General features: G+C 33.8%; 1 non-coding gene across 1 annotated transcript; it reads right to left on the bottom strand.

Annotated features, from left to right (window-relative positions):
* Window positions 1-6,482: 6,482 nt before the first annotated feature.
* On the bottom strand, window positions 6,483-6,555 carry Trnak-cuu. Its single transcript has one exon. It is a non-coding gene; the product is annotated as a tRNA-Lys (tRNA).
* Window positions 6,556-19,515: the final 12,960 nt, after the last annotated feature.

The raw sequence follows: 19,515 nt of genomic DNA on the forward strand, positions 1-19,515 counted from the left end.
ACTGATGCCTAAAACATCAAAGCGTGGCCGTTTGCACTCAAATGTTAGTTGTGCTAATTTTCCCGGTTGAAACAAAGTTTAAACATTGATATGATTTAGTCCTCTTACTTTCTTAGTTTGGTGGCAGAACTGCTGTCTCACGAGTATTATTTGCTAGCATATGGCTTTCAAAATTGCCACGCTTCGCTGTGTGGTTATAGTCATTTCCTACTATACCTACATGTCGACATGGTTATACCACTATATATTCGGTCGCCAGAGCTTGTTCAGTGGGAACAGGATATACCGCGAGTAGGTAGAAGTTGATATTTGAGTCAAAGAGGCTGTTTGAGACACATCATAACTCCATGCAATCTCATCGTTAGATTATACATCCAAAAAATATATCCAGTGCGTATTATGTGACTTGTAGCTTTTCGTGATTCCTGAACATTTTTTTTTCCGTGACGATTGAGCGAACTGCTTTATTTATGCACCGTTAAACCGAACACCATTAGAATGGTGTGTCCGGCATCCTAACATGTTAATATGAAGTATATGAACTAAAATACCTGCACTTCGAAAAGTCTTATTTTCTTCCGGGAACAACCGCTTCCGCATTACTTCGGGAAAGTTCTCTTTTCTGTTGGCATTTCAAACCATGCTCAAACCATGGTGTCTGCCATATTTATTAGTCTAGTTTTTGTTTCTCCTTTCCAGGTCTACTTAATCATTTGCCAGTTTTCTACGTTCGTTCTTATCTTTTCAATAATATTTTTGGGAATTGTTGTTCCAATTTGTTTCTTTTTTTAATGTGAGCCACATAATACAGAAAAATAGAAGTGTGCTGCATCGTTACAGTCTTTGTCGCCATAAATGCAGGTGAGCACATATATTATTAATTATATAATATATGTATAATATATATAACATGTATTATTTATTATAACAGAATTATAAATTCTGTTAGGATATTGAAATCACCTAAAAACTGAACGAAACCTATATAATGTAATTGGTTAATCCAATTTCAACCAATTATCAAAAAATTAGTCCGAACGAAATTCATAAAAATTTAAAGTTACTCATACGCAACGATGTCCCCAAAAAATCTCTAACTCGGTTAACAAATTAAATTCCAAAGCAAACAAAAACAAGCAAAAATAATAAAAGAAAATATAAAAGAAAGGAATTGATAAGAATTATACAAGGATAATTAAGTTTATATCGTTCAAATAAAAAGTGAAAATTAGAATGTTGTAGCCCGCAGCAAGTGTGTCTGAGTCAAGAACTGCAATTTGCTGCACACACAAGTTGCAACATGGAAACGCTCCCGCATATGTGCTTCCTCTTATATCAATAAACACGAAGAAATGTTCGAGGTGCTCTTTATGTGGGTTAATAAAATGCAAAGGAAGAAGTATCCTTAACATAAAAAACAAAGCAATTCCGTATTTGAGTGCGTGTGTGCGTACGGGTGAATATGTTTGATGTTTGATGGTATGTGTATGATTCCGCATATGCTGCATTGGCGGATGCACTCACACACAGCAATCTAGCGATCCAGCAATTCAGTACTTCAACAGCAAGTGCTCCTCTTGAAGCTCCTATGTTAGATTCGCAGCGATGAGGGGAGGTAATGTTATTTGTCTGCAACCAAATTAGCTTAAAAGATTTAAAAAAGCTCAAAAGAAAAACCCTTATAACTCAACGGAAACCGTAAACGTTCCTAACGAATTTATGCAAATGGAATAATGATAAAAATTATTTTGTTAGGAAAACTATTCATTTTATTCAGCGAAAACATTGTTTTTCTTGTGAATATCAGGCGTTTTTATTCAGATTTAATGTAAAAGATATTATAACCAGTAAGAATTTACTTAAAATTCACAAATGTTTCGAGTAATTTTAGTGCGAATTGTTATTCTTTCCATTTAAGCTAAGGATCACTTCCTCGATATGCGGTACATTTAAGAAGAAAGTGGTCGATTGGCCAATAAATAAACGCACTGATAACTGAAAGATGGTCATTAGAGGCTCTGGAATAAAGTTAAATGAGGCCGATTTATATATGCAAATCTAGATGTGTGAACTGGTCAGGAGGATAGAAGAATTCACCAATAACCTTATGACCTACATTAGACAATTATAAAACAAAAATCCCTTTTTATTTTAACAAACCTTAAGATCGTGTACTGACGCTGCACGGTGACATCTTTTGAAACGTGATTTAAGCAGGAGGTGTTACCATAAAAAGATGAGACTGAACACAGATCACAGATTAAAAGATTAAGCAATTATCTGGAAGACAAAATTATTCAAAAGGGATAATATTAAGAAATAACGGCGACTTCCTCACACTGCTTTGGGAGCATCAGAATGGGCAACAGATATTTCCGTGTGGAGGTGCTGACAGTTAGATTAGCAAAACCATTTCAACCAATCCCTGCCTTTATATAAAATTCTCATTATAGTATATTTTATGCTCTTAAAAAAAAAATTTAAATAGGGTCTAATTTGGTATATAGTGGCAATTTATAGTAAAATACAGCAATTTTTTTGTTGCAATTTGTGACAGACGAGTTGCATTCAGTGCATAAGCGTGATAAAACAAAATGAGTTTCTTTTGCATTTTAAGCGTTGCAGTTAAGCGTTATTCTTTCATTCCACCATCTTAGTGGTCTAAAAGTGGTCTATATAATATTGCTTTTTAATGCATTACCTGTATAATGACTTGGATGAGTTATATTGCTACATTAACACACTAAAAACGTCTCGTTTTCATGGTTTGGACATGTTAGCCAGATCGATTTTTGGTTTGATGTTCATTGAAAATGAGTCCGTAGTTGTTTTGCATGGTCACCTGCCATAATTGATGAACACTTCATATTCTCAAAATACTTTAATACAATCAAATTTGTATCAAATTAGAACTCGTGGTACCAGATCACGCTACCGATGGGGTCCCGGAAGTGAATACTTAATTACTATCAGTTATACTCCAAAACAGAGGAAGCTGGTGCCTAATACGCTACTTTACAACAGCCGTGTCTTACGTTGGAAATTTTTTAACCGTTTTTTTTGCAATGGAATCATTGGAGGTAGACAATCATTGAAGTAGACAAAGTTTGTATATACATTTTAGATATTAAGAGAAAGACGCTGTGACGCAATTTAGTATCCGTCCAACAACAATACAAGTAGGAAAAACCAACCAGGTGAGGTTAGGTTTTAGTAGCCACCTTGTGCTCGAACCCCACTTAAGGTTATATAATTGCAATACCATAGATTAGCGTTGTTCATACGCCAAGTTTACGAACAACGACTCTCCTTTCAAGTGAGAGTGAACAAATCTGACAAGTCTGTGAACTAGGCCAAGTCCATAATTTTGCAGGGTGACAGCTTTGTCAGGTCGGTAAGAAATGTGGGCCGCAAAGACTTCAAATTTTTCCTACCCAATGTTGGATATATGAGGTGGAGTGCAGTTTCATCTTCATTCGCTAAAATTCAATCCCGACAAGCGGCTTCTTAAGATAGATCCAGTTTCGCAGCTTATGCATTAGTTTAAGCAACTAACTGCTACGTTTTTTGTTCAGTTTGGACCAAGTCCATTATGACTTTAAGTAGAAAAGAGTTCATCTGCTCAAATTTGTTTAGCTATACTTAGATAATTTTGTTTGCTTGTCAATTGCACCTCTGCAAGTGCGGAAGTTGAACTAAGTAAGTAAGTAAATAACTAATCATAATTATGCCCTGTTCATTCCAAAAGAAAGAAATAAAAACATTTTCCGCTGATGGAATTATTTCTCGTTTTTTGAAACGCATTCAATAACAATCCAGTAATTATTCGAATTCGAATTAAAAGCTTGTTTGACTTTCATCTCCAGAGAATAAGGGCGCATATATATCTCGTCTTCATTCAACAACCTTAGTCTTATGAATATTTTAATGCAGTTCTCACTCATTTATAAACACATCCTTCATATGTTTATTTGGGAATCGTTTCATAATGGTAGGTCGTAGGTTGTAATTGCATCTTTGGACTTTACCTTGTATTCTTTTAGCTTAACGTAGCTTAAGCACCTCCTCATATATTAACTTAACTATTTTACAATGAGGAATACTTTCTGCTGAAGGCTGAAATTCATTTCGAAAATTAATAAAATATGTTTAACTGATAAGTTAGGCGTTGGTCGTTGATGACACCAGCGCCAGCACCAACACCGGTTCGAGCAGCAGCACCAGAGTCAGGTCAGTGCGCTCGCATAAATCAATTTCCACTGTTTTCATTGCATAAATAAACAGAACTTTGCGTGACAAATGTAATTTCTGCACCTCAACTTTTAATGCAATCTCTGCATAGTTTCCTCCTTTCATTCTATCTGATTCATTCCAACCCATTCAGTCCCATCCCCTGCCTTTCTTCCCTTTCCTTTCCTTTCAACATCAAATGATTTCATTCCGCTCATTAATATTTCTGGCTACACTCCATTCATTTATCGTACCGTGCTTCGCTTTCGTGCTTTTGCTCAGGCGATGACAGTTAAATAGCGGTAATATAACGGTTTTCCAGTTTGCTGGTAACTATAAAAAGCGTTATTATGTCATTTATTATTATTTCCTTAATTTTGCTTTTTATTCTATGTATTTTCTCAGTTTCGGTTTCGGTTTTGTTTTTGTATTTTTTTTTGTGTTTTTATTATTTTTGAAATCGTTTCTTGTTTCCAATTTTGCTACTCAACGTAAATAGGAAAATTTGTCGCCCAAGCCATTTAAAGTTTCCAAAGCAACCATTATTATACACCATAGACCATATATTATATATAATACCCATATCGTTAATTTATTATTTACGTGTGTTTACTCACTATAATATAAAGAAAGAGAGGAAATTGTTGCGCCTTTTCTGGCTTTTAATTCCTTCAGACCTTGCAGCTTTAGTAGTACTTTAGATGTGGTTGGTTCGTTACAGTGGCAGATCAGCCGAAACATTATAACATAAAAAAGACAAAAATTAAATCCATCCCGTCGAATTTAGATAACTTAACAAATTTTCCGACTTTACCGATGAACAGTATAAAAAACTATCAAAAAAATATTTCTCTAAAAATCTGCATCTTCTAGAGACCAAAGCCAAGCATTCATAGATCAAATGCTTAATATTTTATTTTTTCTAAGTTTTTACAATTTCTACAATGAGTACTTAGAGGAATGCATTGTTTCTCTGTTTGGATTTCTATATGAAAGATAGGATATAGATTGTTATAATATGCAGAATATAGACTGTTATAATATCGATGGCAAGATGTTTAATCAGCTGGCTGTCGATTACACTCTGGAGTAAAGTGAAGTGTAAATTGGTAGAACCACGTCTTGTATATTGTCACATTCAGGTTCAAAATGTTTTCAGAACACAGCTCTCAACTGTAAGTAGACGCGGTAGAAACTTTAAAAAGAATTTTCTGATAGAAAAATATTCACTAAATAATTAATATACTCTAAACAGCTGTCAATCAAAAGTTCAATTATTTAAAAATAATATAAAAACAATTTTTGTTGTTGTAATTCATTACATTTCGAACCTCTTTACTAAGTAATTAATTAAACAAGCAATGGTTGATATGTCATGAAATTTTCACAGTTTGCACCTGACATTTGAAAGTTCTAACTTTGCAAGATATCTATGGATTTTTTATTAGTATGCCATTTACCAGTATGTCATCTAAAGATATAAACCCATTTGTTATAAGTTGTGCCATTAACACTTTATTAACACAGTACGGGATAATTCTACTTATTTAAATATAATTACGATAAGATATTCACTATTGTAACATAACAACATAGAACAATAATAATAATAATAAAACAATAATAAAAGAAACAATAATTAAAAACCATCACCAATTGAATAAAATAAATAACAACGGAACAATATTAAAAACTTGTAAACAAAATACCGTTGCATTCACAAAATCAAGACACCAGCACACATCACACCTCTCCGGTATAAAAGGCGAAGCAAAACGTCATCGAGACAGTCAGCAAGGTAACGAGCTAGAAAACAGATCGCTCCAAACATAAGTCCTGAAGCATCAGGAATAGAAATTTACATTTCGGTTCCCATTTTTTTTTGTGATAGAAATACACATTTCTACTGCTTAGTTATTACTAGCGAAATCAACTTTCCACTGCTACTATCAAATAAATTTATTGTAGGAGTGCAATTGAAATGTACTATGAAATGCAATAAACTATAAACCGAAAAAGTGTTTTTGAATAAAAATAATGTGAGCAAAATCCTCATAGTGCTCTTTCTCCAGAGTGAGTATATAGCAAAAACTTATGATATATAGCTGAAAGACTATTAATAACGTTTCAAGTGGTAGCGTCAGTCTGATGTTACTACAGTAGTATTAGGTGCCCTGCATGACATGGTAGCAAGCCCGGTATGCAGGGCAGCTAATACTACTGTAGTAACATCAGGCTGACGCAACAAATTGCGCCCTACGTGGGGCCCGAACCCACGACCCTGAGATTAAGGGTCTCATGCTCTACCGACTGAGCTAGCCGGGCTTGTCACCATGTCATGCAGGGCAGCTAATACTACTGTGGTAACATCAAGCTGACGCAACAAATGGCGCCCAACGTGTGGCAACAAAGTACGTACTTCTATTTATACATAATTTGGGACACAATCAGAGGCTTGTATAAGTTGCGATTATTTGCTTCTATTTAATTTATGCAGCTGCTTTCCAAAATTGTTTCAAAAGTTCCCATTCACTGTATAACATATTGTCTTTTTTATTTCGTTAAGTTATTTATTTGACTAGAACTTTTGCTTCAGGAGATCTTGGCTGAAGAGTTCGGTTTAAATGGAGTAAACCTTATCAATCCGCCTGTTTAATGAAAAAGTATACTTTAGTTTCTTAGATGAAAAGAGATTTCTCAAAGATATGTGAAATGAAGCCGATCCTTGGGCCTTGGCTGAAGAGTTCGGGTTAAATGGAGTAAACCTTATTAATCCGCCTATTTAATGAAAAAGTGTACTTTAGTTTCTTAGATGAAAAAAAATTTCTCAAAGATAAATGCATATGTCAAATGAAGCCGATCCATATCTTTGAAGTCTTTAAGATGTTAGGTATCTCCAGTAATTTTCATTTACGGTTTGCCAAAATGGTTCTGCAGAATTTTTTGACGTTTTTCGGTATTCTTTCTTTTGGACGATCGGTGTTTGTACGGTCGCACTTAAGGTCAATGAGCCATTTTTCTACCATTTGCTTCGATGGAGCAGAGTCAATAAGTGGTAACGTATCATTCAAGGTTTTGCTGTCACGACACTTTTTCCCATCTAAAAGCAATGATAAATAAAGATGCGATACTGCTTTCGTTTCATTTATTTGATAATAGAAAACGTAGCGTCACTAAAACAGCTATAACTAAATGAGTAATCGTTCAATGAGTAATCGTTAAATGAGTAATCGTTATGAAACTTTGACAGGTAGCCACTGATATTCAAAAGTCGCCATTTTTTGTATATTTGTACAGACTTTTCATGATTGGTGTTACCAGTGTGTCGTCCTACGAACTTATCAACCGATGGGTTGTTACTAAATTTACTATTCATTAATCTAAAAATCATGGTTTCATGAAGATTCCATTTTTACTTTTCACTGTCACATAGCCCACTGTCACATAGCAGGACTTAGAAGACATTACCTTGAGATAAAATGCAAATGTTGATTGAAACTGACATCGAAAATCCTTAAATGAGATCCTTAAAAGAAAAACACATGTTTTTGTGGTATAAGACGGTGTCTTATAATACTATTATCAATTCGAGTGAAGAGAAGAAGGAGTTTTCCATTGGTGGTAAACACAGGGATTTCATTTGTATGATATTTATGGAGAATAATGATAGATTTGCGCAATATTGCATATTCTCCTTATGCACATTTAATTAAATTGCAGACACGTGGACAGAGTAGGAATTGCAAAGAAAACAGATAAAAGAGCGATTCTTTCTCTTTTTGGACAAAAATATGCAATGAAAAATAATGTTTTTGCTTGAAGTCATACTATTAATTGGGTTTGTGTGTTGGTGCTTAAATGAGGACAAGCGTCGTAGCCATTGCTTGAGGTATTGCATGCAGTTGACATGAGTTCCAATCAACTATAAAAACGACGGAAAACTTATCAGAGCATACGTGTACACCACAAACATGCACACACATACACACACAAGCGCATGTGTGCATGTGTGCACATACACGCACATACATTGAAACAAGTATTTGAACGCACATGCGACCACTTAGCGAAGGCAAAACTCTTCAAAATAAAGAAACATTAGCTGCCAATAATAAAACTAATAACAACAAAAACAAAAAAATAATTAAAACCAAACAATTACTAAAATAAAAATGAAACAGAAAGAGAAATGTTAACGTTAACATTGGCATTAGCATTAGCAGTGGCATTAGCACTGGTAGTGGCAGTGGCAGTGGCAGTGGTGTGAACGTGAACATGAACATAAGCTGACGAAGGAAAAGAAAAAACCTGATAAACGGTGCGCATAATTAGGGCGTTGCATGCTAAGCAGGGAGTGTGAATTGAGGAAATGAAGATTAATTGGCGAAAAATGAAGGTGTTAAATTTCGTAACGAAACGAAACGAAACGAAATGAAATGAAAGCACTAACATTAAAAATAATGAAATTATTTAATTTTTTTTTTCACATTTTTTTCTCACAATTTTTTCTCACGCTTTTATAACAATTTTAAAGTAATTTTTTACGCTCAATAAAGTTTTCGCAACCAAAAATTTTCTACTCAGTAGCTGCTTCTGTTTGTAGGTTAAGCAGTGAGTGGCATTAGTAATATCGGCAACAGAAGCGGCAACGGGGACGCCGGCAACACTAGAGGTGGTGGAGATGTTGGTACTGCAACGCCACACTAGTGATGAGTAGAGCGAAAAGTGAGACTGAGTTTATTATTCATAACTTCATTTTATATTTGTTTTCGAACAATGATTTATGGCTGAAATATACGACAAATTTATGCAGTTTCGTTTTTTCTTAACGCTACGTATTGTTTCACTTTGGATTTGCTGTTATGTCTTCTCATGTGCATTGTGAGCTAGTAGTGGGTTAGTAGTGGGTTAGTTGCGGGTTAGTTGTGGGTTAGTCAAGAGTTAATTGTGGGTTAGTCGGGAGTTGGTTGTGAGAAAGTGGTAGAGAAAAGATTGTCTGTTAAAATTTCCAAAACTGCTAAATTAGTTTTGTTTTCGTTGAGTTAATGCGAATGCTAAAGCGGAATACGAAATTTGAAATTCTAAAATTCAAATTGTACTTAAAGTCATACATAAATCATCGGATTTAATCATAAATACAAATAAGCGAATGTAGAAAATAAATTATAGATGCACTTTTTTACCTTTCGATTTTGGCAACAAAGATTTTTTTGAAAATAAATAAAATCTAATTCTAAAATATGCAGCTTCGACATCAGAAAATATTTTATTTTGGATTCTTAATAAATAATTATTACAGAACTTGATTTTAATAAGGAAAGTAACAGGACGGATTTGTTATTATTGAGTTGTTGTTTCGGCCAACGATTTTTGTCTCTCTGTTATAATTGCAGTCTCAATTTTGAATATTAAAATGCAAAACAATCACATTATCTGTAATGTATATGTTCTGTTTAATACTCTATTTGAAAATTATAAATAAAGAAACACAATAAAGATAGTTAAAAACTCCGCTTTAAACCAAAAATATTTAATTTTTATTTTTTTGCAGAATGCATAACAATCCATAAAATTATAAAATCAGGAAAATATATCCATATAAATCTGTCTTAATTACCAGATCACTGTTCACTACTGAAGAAACAAACTACTACAAAATATTTTTTGTCTTCACGCTTTTATAGGAGCACTTCAAAAGGATTCGTTGGTTAGTTAGTTGCAAAAGCAGGACCGCAGATATCTTTCACCGTTACCGCTGATTATGATTAGCAATTTTTTGCTGTTTTATTAGCCACATTCCTTTCAAGAAACTTTGAAATATAACAAAGACTAAAACTAAATCCAGTTCATCAAATTTAGACCTATAGAAAATAATTCTAATTGACAATCGCTGACCTCGTAAGCCCATTTATATACCATGTGGAATAAAAGTATGGATGTGGAAGTAAGTCACTTCGTAATAAGGATATTTTCAGTAATTGACTTGACTCTTTTCGGAAATTATGTTGAACTTTTTTTCGCTTACATTTGGCCGTTTTTAAGCAACCTTGCACTTGCACAGGTGCATCATTCTTCTAAGAAAAAACTTTTGTTAAATTAACACATTTTTGCAGATTTTTTCTGACAAAGATGTTAACAGAATATTTCAGTTATTAGAACAAAATATTTTACTATTTTGTTTATGAACTCCGCTGACCACTGATAAACTTGCAATTATATAAATTCAAATTTTTTTTTTATGTCCACTGTTTGTCCCACAAATCTTTTATTCACATTCTCAGTGTTATTCTTCTAAATATTAACCACATATATTTTGCATTTTTGAATTTCATTTCTAAATTATTCAGGTGACATTTGCCATTGTTACTCCAGTGTTACACGTTTTTGTGGGCGCTTCATACTTAGTACAATCAAGAAGAGAACTTTTAAAACAAACTCCGGCACAAGGCCACTACATAAGCAAAATTGCATTAAAACCTCTGGTTTATTAAGTTTTAAGGTACTGGCTTGTTCCCCCTACTCCCCTCATATACCTTTCGATAGCTCGGTGACATGTAAGGCTTTTGGTTATATTAAACTCTCACCTTTAGAACCTTCAGTTCTTATTGTTATTTATGTTTTCTTTCTTCTGCTTTAATTGTTCACGAAACTAAGACACTTCCGTTATCTGTACTTCTTTGTGTAGCGTGCAATTAGAGTTCACAATGCCAACGAAAATGAATTTGTTTAAGTGCTTCTGTATTGTTTAACTTGTTATCTTATTTTATGCTTTCAGTTAAATGCAAAAACCTGCGGTAAATTGCCGACTGTCTGACTTTCAACATTTTTTTGTCGCTGTTATTGCCTTTGCCGTGGGTTATTATCTCTCAGCCGTTAAGGTGACAGAAGAAGGAAGCAAAGCAAAAAGCATATGAAAGCATTATAAATGAAATGTTAATATTTGTCAGATGTTAGTATGCCCCGATTGGACTCATACCCTACAATTGGAATTTTTGATATAACAAGCATGCATATACAGACACAATTTAATTGAATACAAAAATTCAAGAATTCCTACACAAATTTAGGAGTTGGAAGTTGTAATAATGAAATAATATTAAAATGAATAAATTATTGAAAAAAATTATTTATAAATTACTACATATTGATGATTAGCTCACGGAAGCTATTGGACGCAGCCAACGATGAGAGTTGATTGAAATAAAAGAATAAAACACGAATTTTAGCTTAGATGTTTTCTTTATGAAATAAATCTTAAGACCAACTTAAAAATATTTTGTCTACAATATCTTAAGTTGCATTAATTGCATACATACTTCAAATTCAGTTGACCCTGAAATGCAAAATACCTCACGCAACACATTTTGCACCTGGAAACCGAATATGATGATTGCTGTTTGTGCAACAGCGTAATTTAGTGATAACTCTATATCTCTATTAACTGTATTAGTTATAATAACATACACATTCACATTAATATGATATTCATGAAAATATGTATGTCTCTATACAATATAACTAAAGCATATGATATAATATGCATAAGGTATGAGAACTTAACTCGAGTCACGTCTGTAATAATCAACTATTATAAAACAAATTCAGTTTTTAAATTTAAAAAAACGTCTATATATAACCATCACAAAACTTTTCTTGACTCATTGTAAGAGAAGAAATATATTTTTTGTATAAAAAACACTAAGATAAAGTAAGTGAGCCTTTAAGATGCACCAATACATATCCTCTCTGAGCTTAATTTTTACCACTATCTTTTAATTTTCTAATATTTATGAACGCTCTGGTGAACGAATTCATTGCTTAATAACTATATTAATTGGAATCCGCAAATAATATCACAGAAACCTCAACTGTTCTGCCATCAAACTGCTGATCGAAGTCTGATAAGAGCTTTATAAATTTTTTGAACTGTTTTGTCATTTTGAGCTATTTGATATTTTTAAATTTATCGAAATTTACTACTACATCATTTTCAAGCAGCACTCGTTTGTTTTCTTTGTCTAGAAAGAACTCTATATTTCAATTTTGTGCTGACCGCATATTGACTCCTTTTTGCAACGGTAATTCTTTGTTTGATCGTTGTTGTTTTTTACGGCGGTGCCAAGATAGATGAAATCCTTGACAGTACAATGGTATGTTAGAGACTGATCTTCTAGATGGTTGTCAACTGATTAGCTATGCGGTCGATTTGGCAAAAGTGGTTATTGCTAAGACCATTGCGGAAATTATAGTCAGAAGCTCTGAGTCATTCGTTAGAGCAATATGAACTGTCTTAAGATCACGGCACATAAGACTTAGGCAGTACTGAAAAAAACAAAGAAGAAGATGAAAACGTTTGCATTCGAATTTGAAGGTGTCGTCATAATCTCGAAACCTACCATAAGATATTTAGGGGTTATTTTGGACGCAAGAATTTGCAACGAAAAACATCTTCTGGCGACAAAAACGAACACGGTGCGGCTAACTTCTACTTGACCCAAGCTCTGTCAGGTCACGGCTGTTTCAAGGCCTACCTGTTTAGGTTTTACTTAGTACAGGATCCCTGCTGTCCTACTTGCCCGAATTAAAAGAGAATATGTGTGTTTCCGAACATATCTTAGTTTGTCCAAGATTCGGACAATTGAAAGCGAAACTAGAAGCAGAGTTAGGCGAACCAGTATCGACCGGAAACTTAGTGCCTTTTATGTTTAGTTCGATCAACAACTGGCAGATAGCGGATTCCACAATTTCGTCTCTGATGACAGAATTCAAACCTGAACAACATCGACGGCGGAAAGAAATGCTTTCACAAACAAATTGACTGTTACTGATATGAAGACTAGACCAACGATTTGAACTTATACTCAGGTCTATATACCTGATCTATGTTCACTGACTATCTAAACTTAGATCAGGTATAAACAGACATATTGGGGAATAGAAACGAAAATAAAAGGATATAGTCCATTACTAGGGAAGGCAATCACTATTTTCCTACCATTACTTTAGGTCTTCATATGTCCAATATTTATTTAAATCATACGAGGTACCGTAAACCATTAACCTCTCCACTAATATATAGAATTCACAATTAATTGAGCATATCATTTATTATTAAATGCAAGTATATTAAACTTGCAACTTAGTTTGCCTCACATTAGTGTAGGGTGTACAAAGCACGGCAGAGTTAAGCCATTACGAATTGTCTAAGTATAATTGCCTTCGCTGTGTTGTGCCTGTGTGGCTATGCTAAATGTTTGTTATGTTGCGGTTGCTTTTATCATTTGTCTTATGAGTGCAGCCTTTGACACTGCCTTTGTCGCTGTTAACGCTGTAAAAGCTGTAGCAGTTAAGGCTGTTAAGGCTGTTAAAGCTGCTAACACTGCCTACCGGCATTCTTTGCGCTGTTATTTCACTGCTATTTCGCTGGTTTTTCGCTGTTGTTGTGTGTTTTGTTGTTGGCAGCGTGCGTGCCAACCTTTTATTAGCGTTGGTGTCAAAATGGTATTTTGTTGTTAAAGTGGCAACGCTTAGAAAATTATTATAAAATTTATTGTATTTCTCTTTTTTGCTTTATTTCTTTGCAGGTGAAAATTAGCAACGAATACTTTGATGTAAGGATAGCAAAAAAAACTACGAATTAAAAGTGCTGCATAAATCAAAATTTCGGAATGTCGTTAAGATAAAACACTAATGGAGAAGAAAATGTGAAAAAAGAAAACTGTCAATGAAACTGAAGTTGAAAGAATTTCAATGTAAAACAACTATTAACACATATTTACATAAAAATGTAGAAAAATGTGAAAAATAATTTATAAAATAAATAATTGAAAAAAAAAATATAAAAGAATGCATTAAAAATAATAAAAACCGCAATAAAAAATTATTTGAACAAAAAATATTTAATAACGGTGAAAATGTTAAAAATTTGCGCTTGTATGTGTGTGCACATTAATGTGCATTTGTATCTAAAGCCAATACAAATTCGCAATTAAGGCAGCGAAAGAGTTTTTTTTTAAAACGAAAAGTTCAACTTAAACCTTAAATAGGCCATACCACAACGTAAACGTAAACGTACACGTCAACGTCAACGTGAGCGCCAACTTCAATTCCGACTCTGACGTCTCTAGCGACTCTTGCTTGCGTTGAAAATGCAGAATACGAGAGTGGCAGCTCTGCAGCGCAGCATATTCACACAGAAAACCAATACTGCAGCAACACACGCGCAGCCACAAATAATAAAAATGAAAAGACAACGCAAAGCACCGGAAATTTCGTTGCTAATTGTTGCAATTTGGATTAACAGCTTCGTTGGTCAATTGGTTAATTGTACTCATTTGGACGATCCCACATCCGGCGGCATGAGCAGCAGCAGCATGGAGAATATGGCGCACGATATTGGTCACAACCTGCCCGAAGAGTCAGAGGAACACGATCACATAGCGCATCACTTCGGTAAGTGTAAAAAACATTATGCACAATTTTTTCCCACTGTTTACATAGGCGTTTATATACGAGTATACACATATGTATAAACATGTGTATAAACATGTGTATGTATGTATATATGCATGAATGTTACGAATATAGTTGTGCCTATTAATGTTAATATGTGTGGGCATAATTATTTTAAATAAACCACCAAATTAAAGCCATTGTTATTGTTTCGTTGTTTTTGCTGCTCACTCACTCGAACGGCTGCTATTCGCCGTTGTGCGCTGTTATGGGCACTGTTACTGGTGTTGCATTGGTGTTGGTAACATACCGGTACTGTTGGTGGTGCTGGTGCTTATGTTGTTGCTGCTGTTAATACATATAGTTTAAACGGATTAAACTTTATAAGCAGGATAAGCTTACGCACTTATTTGCATATTAGCAACACTTATATATGATGGCTCACATATTCGCTCGGGTGTTTATGTACTGGCGTATGTAAATAGCAACAATTATTTGATTATTTGATTATTTAGTTCAAATAAAATTTAATTCGTTTCGAATGAACTATTTTTGGCACATTCAGCAAAAGGCGTAAATACCTTTTAATTGCAATGAAATTTGCGTTAATAAGCGAAAATTTAATATTTTTTTATTTCGAGTATTTCAGTTTAATATAATTCCATAATAAAATATTTTTGTTTAATTATAAAATATCCAAAAATCTGAATTCCAATATATTTCACGTTTAAACCGCAACAGTGTCATGTATTTGAATCTGAGAATACAGTAAAAACTCAGTTATGCAAACGCTTTTTTAAGGGTTCCTTGAACTCTTAATTTTTAATCTCAATTTTTACGAAATCTCAATTTGGCTAGAGTTTCAGAAAGCATAAAAAATTCTTTTTATGAATACGTAATTATCACGAACATTTTTGAACCATAATGACATAGTACAAGAATCACATACACCAAACTTCTTTTTTCTTACCTATTACAGATTTTGAGATATTCGAAAAAATTTAACAGTTGCCCATTTTAGGAGTTATATTTGAAAAGGTTACATTAATTTGATTGCACTCAAAATACATTTAAAGACGACCTATCTCAAAAACTATAATGAAGAAAAAGTCATTCTATTATCTTTACTGGTTCAGAACACACCAAATTTTAAGCGTCCATTTTAATTCTGCTACACTGTACGACGTTGTGAGGTTTTACCGTAATTGAGGCTAGATAATAGCTAGCGATAGAAGTCTAAAATTATTTAACGGGAGCACCTATCGTCAAGGTTTAACACCGCGATACTCTTAACATACGTATCGATGTAATGCGGCGAGCATCGATAAGTGTCCCATGAAATTTCATGGAATTCCGCCGGCATCAATTGAAGTTATGCGTTTGGATTTATTTTTATCCTTGGTAGATAGTTTACTTAAAGCTAGTTAAAGTGGTATTCAAGTAAATTTAGTTAAGCGACTTCAATTCAGAACGACTAATAACGAATTTTTAACAGCACTCTTGGCTGATTATATGTCGTAGAAATTTGTATTTGATGATTAAACGCTAATACCGTATTTTTTAATCAAGTAATCGGTTAGAGAATATCATGTCCTCCTCATAGAGGCTGTGACAGCATATAAGATAGTTCTCGACAGGAGATAGCAAATTACTTGATAAGGGTTCAATGCAAATAAATTAAGGAAATAAAAGCCATTTAGCTTACATCAATGAGATAGAAGTACTTGTAAGAGTATGTTAGTCACATTAAGATAAAGAGAAAGAAACTGTTTGTAAATTGGAGGTCATCATGATAAGGATTAATAAAAGAAAAGGAAGGTTGTGATATATAGATATCGAGTTGCTTAAGCTTGTCAGCAAGCTTAATACAGCTGTTGTCGAACATTTGTTTAGCGCATGAGATACAGAGACTTCCAGAGTGATGTCTCCTTTAGAATTTGAAAGCGATGGGTGGGATCATGTAGGGGTTAAGTTTAATATTTCAGGTTGTAGAAAAACTAATGATGATCCTTAGATGGACGTTGAGCTCGTTAGAAATAAAACGCATGTTGGATGACCGCATGAAAATAAGGCAGTCGTGAGAAAGACAGGGGCTTGTCAAAGAGGGATAACTGCTGTTGACAATTTATGAAGACTTGAGTCTAGAACAAAACCTTAGGGAGCATCGTCGGCGACGAGAAAATATCTGGACAGAGTCGAACTGACTCTGACTTAAAAGATCCTATAAATTCCCATCTATGAAATATGGGTTGAAGGAGAAAAAATTATCTGACACTAATGACCTCATCACTCACTCAACCTGGAGGGACAGAGTGGTAATTATAAAAAAGGCTAGGACGGCTGTCGAGTAGTGCAAACCGTCTCTAAGAAATATGTTAGTGTGTAGAAATAAGAATTTGCGAGTACTGAAGACAGTTACCGTTAGGTACGGCGACTACCCCACCGTCGCTGGATCAGTTAACGAGCAGCTTCGTAACTTCTATCTAGTGGGTCCGAAATACTATCACACGGATGATGGGTTATTGCATAGTGTGGTGCTCCGACATGTATATATAAAAGAAATTAATTCAATGTTTTTTATATTTATTATTAAGTTCGATATCATAATGATATAAAAATACATACTTTCAACAGTTTTCATTTGTCCATAAGTTTACCTTGTGAGGAATTAAAAGTGTCCAAACTAATGTATAATGTATTTGCTAAAATATGTATTCACATGGGTTGTTGGGTGTCATAGTACTATGTATGAAATAATGCAATATAAATTTCAGTTGATAATATGTGTCTATTGTGAAATTTGATTGCCGAAAAACTAGTTTTCGAAAAAAAATTTATTTTTGCAGGTAATATTTTTAATTTGCAATAAGACCTTTCTGAAAATTCCATCATAAAATTCCAAGTTTGAACTTTCCTGGTACTTAATGAGTTAAGGTAAAATGTAGAGCCTTTTGTACTAGGAAGGGTCTCCTATCAAGACCTAGAGAAAGTTTTACTACTGCTTAATACCAACATCGGAGATAAGGATGATCTGGTTGTCAAACAAAAAGGAACCGGACTTCGGAACGGGCTTGGATATGAATTTAATGGCCTTGGGGAAGAAAGACCTTACGAACTGATAATTTTGCTATTGAAGAGAAGGTAAAGAAGAGACATACCATTTCTAACAAAACTAAAGGGATGAATGAGATTAGCTGAAATTAGTGGGGAGACTTTTTATAAATAAATATAAATAAATATTAGAAATGCATCCATTATTTGTCCTATAAAGCAAATTTTTTCTTTTTTGGATTATTCTGATTTACAGGATCTACATGTACTGCATTTAGAACTTAATAAAAATATTTCCACTCGAAATTAAAAACATAAATACTTCTGTCTCTATTTTATAATACGAGAATATTGCACTCAAAGACAATGTTTTGAACAGTCGTAAATTGGTCATTTGAACGGTGTTTGGAAGATAATACTTTGAGGCGAATTGTATTATATCTCGTGTATGACGTAGTTCATTTCTGCTGGATTTTTATTTCACTCGCTACTTGGTGACTTACATACTAGCCACACGCTGATTAAGTGGTAGACTATATAAATATTTTATTTACTTTCTTTTGACTAATTTTATCCGAACCTTTTTGAGGAGCACACGTAACGCTTATGTTAGTTTATTTTAAATTTTATTTTAAGTTCATAGACGTTGCAAACATGTAAGGCAGAGTAGTGGATACATCCATTGTTGGTTTGCTCCTTCGCTTGTAGCTATTAGCTGTTGCAGTGTAGCAAGAGGAATGTGGTGAGCGTGCCACGTCCAAAATGTCAAGTGCTTGTACGTATCTCTACTTTTCCTTATATTTTCACATATATTTTCCATTTCGTTTTATTCGAAAACGCTAGGTAGCTTAGAACAGCATATGGTGGTGCTGGAAGGGTCACTATTGAAGTAACTATTGCAATCGGTCACGTCATCGTCAGCACTAAAAGTGACAAACTCGATGAAGCTAAAATACTTTATTTGATTTGCCGCACGTTTTGCTACTGGAAAGTGACATAAGTGTATGCATCCAGGATTCGAGTTCGATATTAAAGTATGTATGCGGGCAGGGAGGAGTATCTAGAAGTAGTAAAATTAAGAACAGCTGCTAAAAAGTAGAGCAAAACACAATCAACTGTTGGTATTGTAAAGTTCAAAAATAAAAAAAAATAGTCGTAACGAAGCATCAAATTGGAATGAAACTACTTTAATTGGGTTTATTTTGCCCACCAAAAACCAAGAAAAAATGTCAAGAATAAAAGGAATTCGATTCTATCGGTCTGTTTGGAGTTTAAAGAAAATTTGAGAAAAATCGGAATTTCGCAAAAACTGCAGAAATTTCAGAAATAACATTTTTTTTTCTTCAACACAACGAAGTTTAAGTAAATTTTTCATACTTTTAACGAGTTCACCACATCTACATCAACTAACTGAGCTAAATATGCCTATCTTCTATTCCTGTAAGGTGTGTTTTATCCTAATTATTTCATATTTCAAATTTTTTTGTATATCTTCATACAAAAGTCTTTCCAGCTTTCGAAAGTTTTTGTGACAACTTTATATAGAAATTCCCAAAGTAACTACTTTTACATGTATTTCCCCTGACAAGTCTTTCGATAGCACTGATATCGCTGTACTAATTTCGAAAAATCTTCGATTTTACACAGTTTCTTGGATGATGCAAACCCTACATAATATAATAGCTTATAAATTAAAGGCTCCTTTACATAGAGATTAGGAAGTATAATATTGGACAGTTTGATTTTGCAGCTTAAAAGAAAGTTGGATTCTAATATTTGCTT

Source organism: Teleopsis dalmanni, chromosome X (assembly GCF_002237135.1).
Source record: "Teleopsis dalmanni isolate 2A chromosome X, ASM223713v2, whole genome shotgun sequence".
In the NCBI taxonomy this organism is placed as follows: Eukaryota; Metazoa; Arthropoda; class Insecta; order Diptera; family Diopsidae; genus Teleopsis; species Teleopsis dalmanni.